Source organism: Saimiri boliviensis, chromosome 9 (assembly GCF_048565385.1).
Source record: "Saimiri boliviensis isolate mSaiBol1 chromosome 9, mSaiBol1.pri, whole genome shotgun sequence".
Lineage (NCBI taxonomy): Eukaryota > Metazoa > Chordata > Mammalia > Primates > Cebidae > Saimiri > Saimiri boliviensis.
In genome coordinates, this window is record NC_133457.1 from 22,987,119 (window position 1) to 23,000,888 (window position 13,770).

General features: G+C 35.2%; 1 non-coding gene across 1 annotated transcript; it reads left to right on the top strand.

Moving 5' to 3' along the window:
• The first annotated feature begins 13,021 nt into the window (after positions 1 to 13,021).
• Positions 13,022 to 13,130, top strand: LOC120368356 (U6 spliceosomal RNA). The gene has a single exon (XR_005582515.1). It is a non-coding gene; the product is annotated as a U6 spliceosomal RNA (small nuclear RNA).
• Positions 13,131 to 13,770: the final 640 nt, after the last annotated feature.

Sequence of the window (13,770 nt, forward strand, 5' to 3'; positions counted from 1 at the left end):
TGGACCCGGCCGGATCGCGGATTCTGGGCTAGAAAGCGGATTTGGAATCGCACATTGAGGGTTGGCGCCAGGTGGGGGTGGGAGGAGCCATGGCTCAGCAGCTGGTTGTTGGGGATCTGAGAAGTCACCACCTTGAAGAAGTTCGTCGGCTGCGGGAGCCAGGGACCAAGGCAGAGCAGAACCTCAGGTCCTGGGCTCCATAGACGCCGTCTACACCGCTTCTGGGCACCGAATCCGGGACGCGGAACCGCCGAAGATCCACAGGGCGGCTGCCAGGGGCGACGCCGCGGAGGTGGAGCTGCCTGGCGTGCAGGAGCGGAGACCTGGATGCCCGGGACAAGCCGCACAGGTAGCGGGGCCCAGCCCGGGGTGGGAAAGTTCCCTAGGCCCGGCTTCCCCCCTGGGACGGGGCCTTGGAGGGCGTCGGGCACCCTCGGAACAGCGGAGCCAAATGAGCCTCAGCTGCTTTAACCCTCCTCATTCCCAGGCTGGAGCGCTTGGTGGAGAATGTGAGTTATTTAACTCACTAAGTTAGGCATATACTGTGTCGGTTTTTTTTAACCTTCACGTTTAAAACATGGTGTTTTATACGTTACAGGAGGTCCTACTGGGAGAACTCATTCCCCTATCAAAAATACCGGGAGTCATTTTAAGTAGGCGAAAATTTCTTAGATAAAACTGCTCGTTTTACAGCAGTTCTACCAAATTTCTCAGAACTGCTTGGTTTTTTTACTGAAGGGTCTTAGAGGGAAACTTGGAAGTGGGAGGTGGGTTTTGTGTTCTTGCATGAGAAGACACATTTTTCTCAAAATGTGAGCTCTTTCTGTATCAATTTTACGTAAACCAAATGAAAATATCAAGGTTTTAACATTTTTGCACAGTACCTGCTGTCTTTTACTATTGTGATGACATTTTAAATAATTTTATAATGGACTGAAAAAATACTGGCTTCTCTAGATATTAAAATGTGCTATTAATTTCTGTAATTGTTTACTAACAGCTGAAAATGCAGATAAATGCATAGAAAAGAATAGGAAATCCAAAAACACTGAAATGATATATATGTAAGGATTGATAATGTTCACAGATATGAATAGGAAAGGACGAATTATTAATGAAAAAATGCCCGTTCTTTGAAGAAAACTAATGAAATTTTATCACAAACATGAGTGCCTGATGGAACACAGATTGAAACTTTTACATATGCAAGTGAAAAAAATATCAGAAGAAAACACAAATGCTCATTTTACAGGTGTATTTTATGTTGACAAAGGCCTTCCTAAGAATGACCTCAGAAGCAGGCATTCTGAAGGTTGATTTAGCAAACTAAAAATTAAAACTGCCTGTATATCAGAAAAAAGAAATGAAAGAAAACATACTTGAAAAGTATTTACTATATTATATATATATTCAGATGAGAAGTGTGTTTTCATTTTACAGGGAATTCATTATATTATATATGATGTGATATGTATAGTACTGGTATGTATAGCATATATATTATATATAATGTTATATGTATATCAGTTATATATACAAACTAGATGAAAAGTTACATATATACACATTAGATGAAAAGTGCACCTTCATTTTATAGGAAATTCAAATCAAATAACTCTAATAGAAGTGGGCAAATAACTTTTTTGCAGATTTACAAGTTACTTATGTACATAGGAAAAAATCCTTTGCATTTCTGGTATAAGAATTTAAATTAAAAGAGGAATGAAACTGTTTTTTTTTTTTTTTAAGAAAAAAAAATAATAAGAAAAAGAATAAAGAAGAGGGAGAAAGAGAAAGAGGAAGAGAGAGAGAGGATGGGGGTATTGCTTTATTGCCCGGGCTAGAATGCAGTCTAAATATGGGTATGCCTATAATTGTCCTTAATAATGGAGACATGAAAGAAAATGAGGGAAGAGAATAACAAACAAGGAGCCAACCAACATTTCGTTTAAACTTCTAAGTTGATATGATGTGGTACTGATAAGAGTGTATATTTTGTGTATTTAAAGTGGAGAGTTCTATAAATGTTAATTACGTTTACTTGTTCCAGATCTGAGTTCAAGTCCTGGATATCGTTGTTAATTTTCTGTCTCATTGATCTGTCTAATATTAATGTTGAAGTCTCCCACAATTATTGTGTGGGAGTCTAAGTCTCTTTATAAGTCTTGTATGTCTGGGTATTCCTGTATTGGGTGTGTATATATTTAGGATCTTTAGCTCTTCTTGTTGTTGCATTGATCCTTTTATCATTATATAATGTCCTTCTTTGCTGCTTTTGATCTTTGTTGCTATAACGACTGTTTTATCAGAGGCAAAAATTGTAACTTCAGCTTTTTATTTATTTTTGCTCTCTGGTTGGTTGGTAAATCTTTCTCCATCCCTTGTTTTGAGTCTTTGTGTATCCTTGCTTGTGAGATGGGTCTGGATGCAGCATATCAATGGGTTTTAGTTTTTTATCCAAATTGCCTGTCTTTGGATTGGGGGATTTAGTCAATTTAAATTTAGAATTAATAATGATATATGTGAGTTTAATACTGCCATTTAATATTAGCTGGCTATTTTGCTATTAGTTGATGTAAATTCTTCATTATATTGATGCTCTTTGCTTTTTGGTATTTTTTAGAAAGGCTGATACTGTTTGTTCCTTTCTATGTATAGTGATTCTTTCAGAAGCTCTTGTAAAGCAGGCCTGGTGGTGATGAAATCTCTGAGTGCTTGCTTCTTCACAAAAAACTTTATTTTTCCTTCACTTACGAAGCTTAGTTTGGCTGGATGTGAAATTCTTGGTTGAAAGTTCTTTTCTTTAAGGATGTTGAATATTGGTCCCCACTCTCTTCTGGCTTGTAGGGTTTCTGCTGAGAGATCTGCTGTAAGTCTGATAGGCTTCCCTTTGTGGGTAACCTGACCTTTCTCTCTGGCTGCCCTTAGTATTTTCTCCTTCATTTCAACCCTGGTGAATCTGACGATTATGTGCCTTGGAGTTGCTCTTCTTGAGGAATATCTTTGTGGTGTTCTCTGTATTACCAGAAGTTGAATATTATCCTGCCTTACTAGGTTGGGAAAATTTTCCTGAATAATATCCTGAAGCGTATTTTCCAGCTTGGATTCATTCTCTTTGTCACATTCATGTACACCTATCAAGCGTAGATTAGGTCTTTTCACATGGTCCCATATTTCTTGGAGACTTTGCTCGTTCGTTTTTATCCTTTTTTCTCTAATCTCGTCTTCTTGTTTTATTTCATTGAGTTGGTCTTCGACCTCTGATATCCTTTCTTCTGCTTGATCAATTCGGCTGTTAAAACTCGTGCATACTTCACGTAGTTCTCGTATTGTGTTTTTCAGCTCCATCAATTCACTTATATTCCTCCCTAAATTGTGTATTCTTGTTAACATTTCGTCAAACCTTTTTTCAAAGTTCTTAGTTTCTTTGGATTGGGTTAGAACAAGTTCTTTTAATTCACAGAAGTTTCTCATTATCCACATTTTGAAGCCTGCTTCTGTAATTGGAACACACTCGTTCTCCATCAAGCCTTGTTTCGTTGCTGATGAGGAACTGGGATCTCCTGCTGAGGGAGAGGCGTTCTGATCTTGGGTATTCTCAGTCTTTTTTGGCTGTTTTCTTCCCTTCGTTGTAGATTTATCCATCTGTGGTCTTCATAATTACCGTCTTTGTAATTGGGTTTCTAAGTGGACGTCCAACTTATTGATCCCCAGCGCCGAAATCTGAGCAACCCACTGCGCTTACTAATTCAGCAGCTTAAGATTGATGGTGCTTTTCTGACTCTGCACCAAGAACCGATGCTCCGAGGTGCTGGCAAAACCGCCTCGCCGGTCACAAGAGTCTCGCTGGCGACCCGTGGGGCTCCTCCGCTGGGAATCTCCTGGTGCGTGAGCAACAAGAATTCATGTGAAGGTGTGGCGTCCTCTCGTTCTTTGCGCTTTCACTGGGAGCTACAATCCTGGGCTGCTAGTGATCAGCCATCTTGGATCTCTCTCTCCTAAACTGTTTTCTGTCCACAATATGTGTGAGGATGTTTTGTACTGCTGCTTAAAGTTTAAGTTGCTGATAACTTTTTCAATAGACAGATTGGTGGTAAGTACTACATTTAAAAAATGTGTATACTATTTACCCATCAATTCCATTATACTAAAATGCCCTTAGGAAGTAGAGATACATGCACTTTGTTTTTTGCAGCACTTATTTTAAAAAGAACAGATTGAATGAATTCTATCAGTAAATTTCTGTTGCAGCCGTAGGATGGAATAGTATGTGACCATTGAGTGTGACAATAGATACAGAAGTATGTTGATGTGCGAAGATGTATTTTGTTATAGCCAGCAAGGAAAAAAGAATCAGTTGATTATATGTACACGCAAACATACTATGGTCTTGTGTTAACAAAAAAAAAGTGTACAAAATATGATAACATTTCTAATTTCTGGGCATTTGCATTTTAAGCAAAGTTTTTCTTATCTGTGATTGCTGCAGTGAGTATGTACAACACTTCTAGTAAAAATTTATTATTAATGGAATAATTCTTGGGAAAAGGAATATGAATCTTGCCCAGATAAAAATAATTTCTCACTTTCTATTTTTATCATCATTATTGTGTGTTATCTTTGAACTTTTAGCCTCTTCAGAAATGAAAGGGAAATATTTTTATCTATCTCCAGATTTTATGAATATATTTTATTATGTACATATATTTTTCTTACATGTAGATTTATCTCATATATGCAAACAATGATAGATTAATCATTTCATTTTACTTGTATTCTTTGAAAATAAAAATAAATATAAATGATTACTATTGCAAAAATAGTGCTTTATAGGAGTTTATTTAAAAATATTGAACTCCCCATCTGTATTTATCCATTCTTTCATTCAATTTATTCATCAAACATAACCTGAGTACCTATTATATAGCAGACATATTCTACTATCTCTCAGGACCCTTCCATCCTTAAAAATGTTGTGTTTACCTGCCCTGTCTGCACAAGCTGAGAGATTTGAAACGGGGATATTAGGACTTAATCTCATTTAAACTTTATCTTCCATCTTTCAAACAAAAGAATTTCTGAAATTAGAAAATAGTAGAAGATAACCTTTAACTGCCCTTTCAAAAGTTTATCAGTCTTAAACACTAATATTAATCATCGGAAAGTCTGATTTGCATATATTCTCTAAATATAAGTGTTGAATTAAATGATCCATACCTATTTGTTTGAATCATGAGTTTCCTTTGACTTCAAGTTGTTCGAAAAATCCAAGAATTAATTTGTTTAAAAAATGTGTTACTGTTATTTCAGTGTTTTTTCCTAACCATACCTTTAAGAACTGAAATGTATTTAAGTGCCGGTGATATCCCTAGAACTGCCTTAGACCTGCTGAGTATATCATATGCTACTTAATGTAAGGACTCATGGATTGTCTGATGCCTCATTATTATATATTACAATACAATAATTTTTAAAATGCTACCAATTATAGTTGTAATAAATCATGAATTATAAGTGGCATTCAAATATCAGAAGTGTTAAAATGTGACCTACTCTTTAAGTCATCCTACAAAGTAGGTATAATTGTTTTATTTTACTTAATTAAAATTTTTTTGTTAAGTAGTAGTAATAGAAATACTCCTAGAACTCTGGGAGGCTGAGGTGGGAGGATTGTTCGATGCCAGGAGTTTGAGACCAGCCCAAACAACAAAATGAGATTCTTGCTATATGTAAAATTTTACATTAGTAGCTGGGCATGCTGGTGCACATCTGTAGTCCCAGCTACTCAGGAGGCTGTGTATGGAGGATCACTTGAGCCCAGTAGTTCCATGCTACAGTGAGGTATGATTACACCATTGCACTCTAGCCTGGGCAAAAGAGTGAGACCTTGTCTCAAAAACAAAAACCTAACAATTTTGAATTGTTGCTGTAGGAACTATTTTAAATACTTTACATAGTTTCTCATTTAAGGATCATGATGTCCTGTGAGATAGCTATTATTGTCGTTTTTATTAATGAGGAAGTTGAGGCACAGAAAGGCTAAGTAATAGCTCGTAAATGACAGAGTTTAAAGTAGGACTGAAACCCTAGTTGAACTGAATCCGAAGACTGAGCTTTTTCTATTCAAATAGGCTGCTGTTTTCCTTAAGGTAGTGAGCAATAAATGCTAATAAGTATTGTTCTTTGTTCAAGAAAAATAAGGAAGAGGAAAAACATGCTATTCAATGTTTGCAATTATGCAATGACTGTATGTTTTGAAATATTGCACTACACTTTCCTACAAGGTCCTCTTATTCTCATACTACTGCTCTACATTTGGCCTGTGCCAGTGGCTGTGTGGAAATGGTCACTCTCCGGGTGAACAGAAAATACCAGGTTGACATTTGTGACAAACAAAACAGAACACCTTTAATATAGGTATATAGTAGTCAACTCTTTCAGCATGATGTGGGTTTGATTTATATAGATAAAATTAAATAAATTTGTCTTATTTAAATATAACTACTTGGTGAAACCCGTGGAATGTATATTTTGAATTCTTAGAATTTACAATCTATTTCTTGATCTAATATGGACAGGCTTTACATTGCAAGGAAGAGACTTGTGCCATCAATCTGCTGAAACATGGCACCAACCCACAACTTAAGGATATCTACATCATCACTGCTCTCCATTTTACTGGGTATAATGAGAGTATGTTACTGGCAGAAAAACTGCTTTCTGGTGATGCAAATATTGAAGTAATGGGCAAGGTGTAGATCAATCAACTTTCTTTTCAAAGTATTTGTTTTAACCTTGACATAGGTAAGGTTCAATTTTTTATATTTGGAAGCTCAAGCATTCACTGAATGCAAGGAAATTAAGTTATTTTGAAGTAACTTAATTGTCTAAAATCGTATTTTAAATAATGATACTTTGAAAGGAGCATTAAAGGGCACAACTTTTTTTGTATTTTTTTTTATTTCTAAAATACACTTTAGAAAATATTTGTGAATTTCTTAAAGGTAAAACTTGTTCAATTTTTTTTTTAATGCAGGGGTTCCACCCCCCCCCATTAATGTAAAACAACACAGGAAAGAAAATATGCCCTGAAAATAGGCTTTATCTTAAAACTCAAACAAAACTAAAGCAACTTAGAATAAACAGACATCTTGCTGCTGCTGACAATTTTCTAAAAACCTGATGTATCATCTCTCAGTGGCGAGGCTTAAGAGGGAAAAATGGAACAGGAAAGGAGAGCCATCAGGAATACGCAGGTCACTTGGAAATTAGGTAATAGGGGAAAGTGCCAAGAAGAGGTGGGTTTTTTTTGGTTTTGTTTTGTTTTGTTTTTTAGTTGTTCTTCCAGTTTATGTGTTGAGAGAAGATGCTCTTTAGCTTTGGGGCTAATAAATTTTGGTTTGAAAAAGAGAGTGAGTTGAAACTTACCTAGAGATTAATTTTAGGAGGACTCTGAGGAAACCATGTTGACAGTGAATATGTGGTGACAACATGAGAAACACTTCAACAGAAGATGAAACAAATTATTAACTGACTTATTACCCATCTAGGCAGAAAGAGCCACTTAGATCTAAGAGTCTAAACTTTCCTCTCAAATCTAGAATGTCTTGATGGAAAGGTGGGAGATAAGTAGCTTATTAATAGCAAAATGAAGTTGGATTTTGAATGTATTTGTCCCTGTTCTCATACCCATGAAAATTAAATGTAGATTTAATAAGTGACTCTATCTCTTACTCTTTTCCTTTTTTGGCCACATCTACAACTGATAAAGGGAATTAGCCATGTAGGTGAGAGATGAGACTGAAGTGATTGCCTGCTGCACGAATTCTCAGAATTGTGCATTATAGTGACATGAGCAAATTTTGTTAAAAATCTAAAATTTTAGGCTTTCCCCTGAAGCTTTGAATGTAATAGATCTAATGAGGCCTGAATGTGTGTGCTTAAAAATGTTTTCTTGAAACTGGGCACAGTGGCATGTTCCGTTAGTCCCAGCTTGAGCCTAAGACTTTGAGTCCAGCTTGCGCAACATAGTGAGACTCTTATCTCTAACCACAATAACAGTAAACAAACAAACAAACAAAACCTCCAGTTTTGGATACACTCCTGTTTAAGAACCCCAGAATAGATAAGTGTAATATATACATTCTGTATCTCAAAAAAAGTAAAAAATCTCTAGAAGACTTGGCATTTGCTAGATGCTACTTTCTTCAAATTTCTCCTTTTCAATAAGGTTAGCCTGACTTACCTGTCTTTCTCTGTCTGTGACTGGGAAGTGAAAGGGAATATTACTGGCAGTATCTCTCAGCTTACAGAATAACACCATTTTTTCCCACCATTAGTCATTCACTGCCATTCAGAGAGTTTTTAAAAATTTGCTTATAGGTAATCTTTCAATAAGTAGAAGCTGACTCTTTAATGATTTTGTGTCCCTTTGTCACCATACAGATGATTATATGTCAACAAATGTTCATTACAAGTTGGGCTTTCTCAAATTATAGCCAATCCTAATTTTTTTTTTATTTGAAGGTGTATTATGAACTATCTCAGTATGTCTGTTAAGTTTATAGATCTTTAGCATAACCAGGATGTCAGCTTTACACACTGAAATTCATGAATTTGATATAAATTTGATGTAAATCAAAATTCTTTTGATTAAGAGAATTTCCATAGAAATTATTTTAATAATTTAGTGTTGGCAGTCATATAAACTATTTGGCTGACAATCTGGGAAAATTATATGCATATAGATTGTAAATGAATACATGTTGGAAAAATTCTTGAACTGGGTATTATGATTCTTAATAGCAATTTTTATTATATATAAGGGCCTGATTTTTTTTTTTTTTTTGGTAAAACATATACTGGAGAAAGAACATATATTACATGCAAATACTTGGATTATACACAACGATTTAGTTACACATTCATAGCAAATATAAAAAAGGGCTGTATTCTAAATGTGCACAGATTTGTTTGCCTCTATAAATTGAGTCAACATGTAAAATTGAAAAGACTTATGTAGAAATCTGGACTTCAGACTTGTCTTAAAAAATAAAATATGGTGTCCCCTGAGTTTCTATCACTGTTGGCCTGCTGTGCAGAGGATGCTCCTTTATAAAAGGCATATATTCTCCAGTTTGCTACTGTGCCCACATCAGTACTTTCCTTACTCAGATAACCTTTCTTTGTCCTTGTAAGTATTTGAGTTTACAACTCTTTATTTTGCAGTATATTTTGATAAAGATTTCAAGGCTTTTAAGTCAATGCGTATTTGTTTATAATATATAGTCTATAGATCATATAAATCTCTCAGTTATGGGGTTGAATTTTAGAATTTAGTTTAAAACTCTTTTTCTTTATACCACAAATAATCATCTTCCCATATGAATGCCTAGAAGTTTTTTTTAGGTTATTCCTGGTTATAGTTGGATAGTTTATGAATATTGCAGACATTTTATCTTTCTCCTCAGCAGTCTTCCTTAAAAATGCAAGTGACTTATTGACTTTCATTAGGCTAGAAATAACCCATATGGATCAGTATGAGAACTTTTATGATAAGCCGTTATATTTGTATTTGCTTTATATTTAGCCTAAAATAAAAAATAACTTTAAATAGCCATTTAAATGAAAACCAGTAAAAATTGATTTAAAAAGTAGAGTTGCATTAGGGTCCCAGCATTACCATTACAATTGAAAATGGAATTTCTTACTGAGCTTTGGTTTTTTAAAATATTTATTTTTAAGTTTTTTAAACCTCTCTCTTACACAGAACATACTGAGTTTTGTAACAGTTAAGATAAAAATCTGTTCTCTTGTATTAAAAGAAACCCATGGACTATTTAATAATATGGAAAATATGTACATTTGAAGCCAATCACTCTTAATTCAGAGCTCATTTCCTTAGTGACCCATTTGGAGCAGGAGTGCCTGACATTGGCATCTGGGGTCCTGATATCGTTGATAGAAGTGAATAAAGCAAGTCTGTACCACCCAGAGGAAACCTCCAACTGTATTGGGAAGCTCTGGAAACTGTATCTCTGAAACTCTTAATTCCTTAAATGTTAATATTCGCCACAAAAAGTATGGGTATTAGGTAAAGCTCAAGAGATTTCTTGATTATTGGATATAAAATATATTTTGTAATACTTCTCATATGCAGATTGTCATGAAGTCTTTCTCTTGGGTTACAATAAGCAAATATTCTTTGGAATATAATTTAAGAAACATTGCTCTAGAGATAACAATTTAGATCTTAATTTATGTAAAAAAGCTTAAAGTATTTGCTACTATGTTTTAGGTTTTGGGGGCTATAGAGATAAAAGATACAGGCCTTACCCTCAATCTCTTGGTTTCAGTGGGAAACAATGAAGTGATTACAATATTCCATGTTAAGTGCTGTGATCAAAGCAAGGATTCTTGGGACTGGTATGTTTGAAGGGAGTTTTGATGATGACCACAGTTAATGTGGGGAGGCAGAAGAGGGGTGCTTGCAAGGCAAAGAGCAGCACATCAGAAAGCACAGAGTGAGAAAGAAGGGACTGGCTTTCATTTACTTCCTTTCTATATTGTATGTTTAGGTTCAAACATCTTAGAGAAGATTTTTAGTTCATTTGAGAAATTTCTGATTTTTCGATTTTTTTTTTTTTTTTTTTTGCTGTTTTATAGGACAGAAACACACCCCTTTTATTTGCTTTAATTTGCAAGAGACAGCAAAGGGTGGAATTTTTACTGAAAAAACAAGCACATGTACATGCTGTTGACAGGCTGAAACAGTACAGTAGTTCTTGTTTAAAATAAAAACATGAATGTTCTAGAGTGGAGTCATTCAAGTCAGAAATATTAATAAGATTAACATAATTATTGGCATATGGTGAAAAATATCAACACAAATCAGGTAGAAAAGCAAATATTTGGACTAAGAAACATAACATTTAGTAGGATTCATTTTCTCTTACAGAGTTTTGTTATTTGTAATCTGATGTTTTTGGTCTTGTAATCTTTTATTAGCTAAAGGTTTTTGTATTTTATTAATTTTTGAAGTGTAGATTTTTAGTTTATGACTAGTATTGCCATTATTGTTGTTACTGTTTCAGGCTGTAGATAGCTCTTAACTGACTCCTAGCTGATATGAATTACAGTATATCAGACTAGGAAAGCAATGGGGAAATCTTCATTTAAATCTCTGCCTACTTTAGATAAATGACCTCAGCACAGTGTTTTGGCCATCAAGGGACTATAAGTTAGCAACTTGTATTATGTCATACTCCAGTGGAACAAGAGACTACCTTGTCATCCCTTTTAGCCTTGGTGATAATTTACAAAGATGAACACTTGAGCACCCGAGATGCTTGTAGACACAAACTAGTACATGTAAATGGTTATTATGTCTACATTGACAGGCAGGATATTAAGTTGATAGAGTGTATCAAACTAGCTGTTTAGTAATGACTTTATTAAAGTTCTTGAATGGAGTTATTTCTTTGTTATTTCAGAGCAGTCCTCATGCTTCCTGTACATTATGGCTCATCAGGTATTGTCAATATTTTTCTTCAGCAAAATATTAATGTTTTTACTCAAGTTATGTATGTATGAGATGCAGAAGATTACGCTATTTATCATGGTTTGACAAGGTAAGTGTATTAAAAGGCCAGTTAATACTAAATTGATGTTTAAAATAATTGCAACCATTGAATCTTATAGATTAGGTGAGAGTTCATAGTTTGGTTCAGATAGTTTGAAATTGCAAGAGTTAGTCCACTTTTTAGCTAGAAGTCAAGCAGAAGGCTAGATTAGTTAGAAGTAGAATGCAAGACTCTTTCAGGACTTTTTAAGACCTTTATGCCTAGGGATCTCAATGTGGTTCATTTTATTCTAAATATAATCCCCATGCATCAGATAAAAATAGAACCACATCTTTGACTTCTTTTTTCTTCTTTTTTTTTTTTTTTTTTTTTTTTTTTTTTTTTTTTGAGGCAGGGTCTCACTATGTTGCCTAGGCTAGTCTTGAACTCTTGAGCATAAGTGATCCTCCTGCCTTGGCCTCTCAAAGTGCTAGCTACTATGCCTGGCCTGACTTTTCTAATGAGTTATTGGGTCTTGAAATGTTCAATTTAGCAGAAAATCTTGTATTGTCCCCTGAGGCTATCTCCTGTGTCTTCCTTCTTGGAATTTTCCAAGAAGCTAAGGAGTTTTCTAAGTCCAAGGAAGGCAATCTTTCTTTACAAGTCAGAAGTGGGAAAATAGGCTATTCTAATTATTCTGTTGTTTTCATGGATTCACTTGCTGTATTGTTGCCATTGTAACTGGTCCTGCAATCTGATAATGATTAGCCTTTGCCACCAGGATGCATTAACTGATTCGGACCCCTCAGTTTTCATGGTGATTCATACATAGTGTTCAAAGCTATGGTGTTTATTAGTTTTTGTACTTATGCTCAGCCATTGTTCTCAGCACCCTGCTCTGGGAGCCAGGCCTCCTAGCTTTACCCACAACAAATAGTGAGCCAATTGATGCTTTCCCTACACTAAAAACATTATTTGGAGCCCACATCTTAGCTAGACTTAGCCTAGGTCTTCATGGTAAGTTACCCTTTGAGACCCTTGTTGGTCTTTTCTCTAATAAATATTAGTTGAGATTGTTCCCACCAGTCAGAGATGTTCAAATAATGTTGCAGGATGAGATTAGCATTCCCTTTCCCTTTTGTTATCAGATTTGTATCTTGAGGCTTTTTTATATCCTGTGCAGCAGCTTTGGTTAGATAGCAGAAGCTTCCATGTTATCTTTCCACAGAGCAGCGGGAACCAACTTGCAGTTGGCCCCTCAAGTAATCCATTTCTACAGTAATAAAAATTTCCCAGGTTACTTGCATATCTACCTCAAGTTTCAAATATATTTTAAAGTTCTACTTCACAGGAATCCATTCGATAAAATTCTCTGAATCTCAAGTAGGTGAGTTGGATTGAACAGAGCTAAGCTTCATCTATGACTCATGAGTATCCATGTATAAAACAGGGTTTTGTACTTGTTTCAGCAGCATATACTTTAAAATTGGATTAATAGGGAGCAGATAAGCATAAACATGGCTGCTGCCTAAGGATGGCTCACAAATTCATAAAGCATTCCATATTTTGCATTGCCCCTGGAAAGTCATTTGACTATTTCTTGATCAGCTCCAAGGAAGCAGTGTGAGTCAAACCAAAACAGGAGTTACCCAATATTAAAATTGTGATTATCACTATAAAACTATTGATGTACAGTGATGTATGAAATGAGAACAGAGCTGAGTAACATATGGGATGTTACATGCATATATGTTGTTAGTACATGTCTTGGAAATCGGAAAATGTCAACTTGCATTTCCTTCATAAACCTTAAAAACAGTAAAAGCAGAGTTTTTTTCTTCTGTGCTATTTGGAGAGGACCATGGAGATCCAGCATCCTGGCACAGATGTGCTGGCTCAGAGTTTGAGGAGGTAGAGAAGGAGTGGTGGTTGTCCAAGCCAGGTTTTGACATCTGTTAATTTTCTGCTCCTAGTGTGATTGATGAGCTCAGTAATAGGGGACAATTATGTTATCTATTTTAATGAGATAATATATTTATATATAAATTTAGTTATAAGTTATGAATTAGCTAAAATGCCCTGAATTACAAGCCACAATAAATACAGCTAATAAACAAAATTAGCACTTGGTAACATTTTGTGAATACTGCAACATTGGAATATTAGAACCTATGGAAAAACACACATCAAGCTTCATTTGGGACTCCAA